A 1,717-nucleotide genomic window follows, 5' to 3' on the forward strand; every position below is an offset into this window, starting at 1 on the left:
GTTAAACTACATTGAGTCGTCTGTTTGATGGTTTAAAGCTTATGCTATAATTCTCTTAATTTAAAATATATATGTACATACAAAGTTACGTTTATGAACGTAATGACACGAGTATTTTTAAATGCCCAACATTGTCATTAAAAATTTAATGAAAAAAGTCCAAATAACCATCAGCGAAAAGATATTTTAAAAAAGCTCGTAACAACGCGAGTGTTTAGCCGTTTGAAATTTGTAATTCATAATAGCAAAACTTTATAGGCTAGAAAACTGCATACCCGAAAATTTTCTAAAAAACAAAACATTGGTAGAAAAGTTCGAAATTTTTTTATTTATCCAAAGTTTTGTATAAAGTTCGAAACTTTGATTTATGCTTATGTTTTTTTTTTATAGCATGAACAATGTTTTTATAAAAAAATTAGTTTAAAAACATGCATATTTAAAAAAAAGAACCCCCATGTGAACGCTTATTTGAGTCACTGTATACCCTTGCTCTCGTTGTTTTTATATTTGTACGTAACATATTCCTCATTCTTATTTATATATCGTCACCTGGGTGGAAGATTAACCTATCTCGGCAGCTAGTTCGAAAACCCTCTATCTCAAAATTTGTTTGAAGAACGCTCTATCTCACTTCAAAATGTATTGAAATCGTGCTGCAATAGGGCGTTTTTGAATCGGCAGCTGAGATAGAACATTTTTGAAACGAATTCTGAAATTGGGCGTTCTTAAAAAGTTTTTTGATATAGGAAGTTTTCGAACTGGCAGCCGAGATAGGTCGATCTTCCACTCAGCAGTCGATATGTGCATGTACCGTCGATAAATTATATACAAGCCACTAAATAGCAATTTTTAAATTTTACAAAGGAAACCTTTTTTACTATTGCTTGAAAATGTTTTCAGGACCTTTGTACAGACCCTAATAGTCGCATTTAAATTTTGACAAATTTATCAATAAATGGAAAAACATGTTATTATTACTTTTTGCATTGATATCATAAATATGTACATATTTATATCTGTGGCATTTTTATAAAAACAATTTACCTCGAGAATAGCCATTTTGCATTAAACGCAATATTTCTTCTAACTAGCCATTAGTTTAGTTTAAGATGCCTTTTCAATATAAGCTTAATATAAATATAAAATTATCCAAGTCAAAACTTTTCAAGTCACTTAAGTTGTTTTAATAAAATGCCACAAATATTTATTATCCTATAGTACGCGTATTTACATACAAAATTCCTTTCACATATAATTAACCAAATCAAACAATTCATTAAATGTTGCGCTTTTCGTTTTCCTTTCTTTTCTTCCTTATTTTCCATTGTCTCCTTGTTTTTTTTTTGGAACTGTTGAAATGTGTTAATTTGCGTCCTGCATCAAAACCAACAAATAATAACTACAAAAAATATACGAATCATCAAACCAATAACACGAAAAACTGGAAAATTCAATCAAAAACACAAACTCTTAAATACTTAAATATCCGTAAAAACCTAATTAATTTTGCATGGCCAAATGTTAAACGTAAATTTGTTTTTTATAAAACTATTAACGCACGCCCAATTAAAAAAAAAAACTACATAAATTACTTTTACAAACACGTAAAAATCTTAAATTCAATTGCAAACATTTATTAAATAAAAACTTTTAAAATTATTAAATACAATAAAACGCAAAAACGACTCAAAAAAAACACATTTGCAAATATCTAGTT

This window comes from Rhagoletis zephyria, unplaced genomic scaffold (assembly GCF_001687245.7).
Source record: "Rhagoletis zephyria isolate East Lansing unplaced genomic scaffold, Rhagoletis_zephyria_1.1 Rzeph_scaffold_01544, whole genome shotgun sequence".
In the NCBI taxonomy this organism is placed as follows: domain Eukaryota; kingdom Metazoa; phylum Arthropoda; class Insecta; order Diptera; family Tephritidae; genus Rhagoletis; species Rhagoletis zephyria.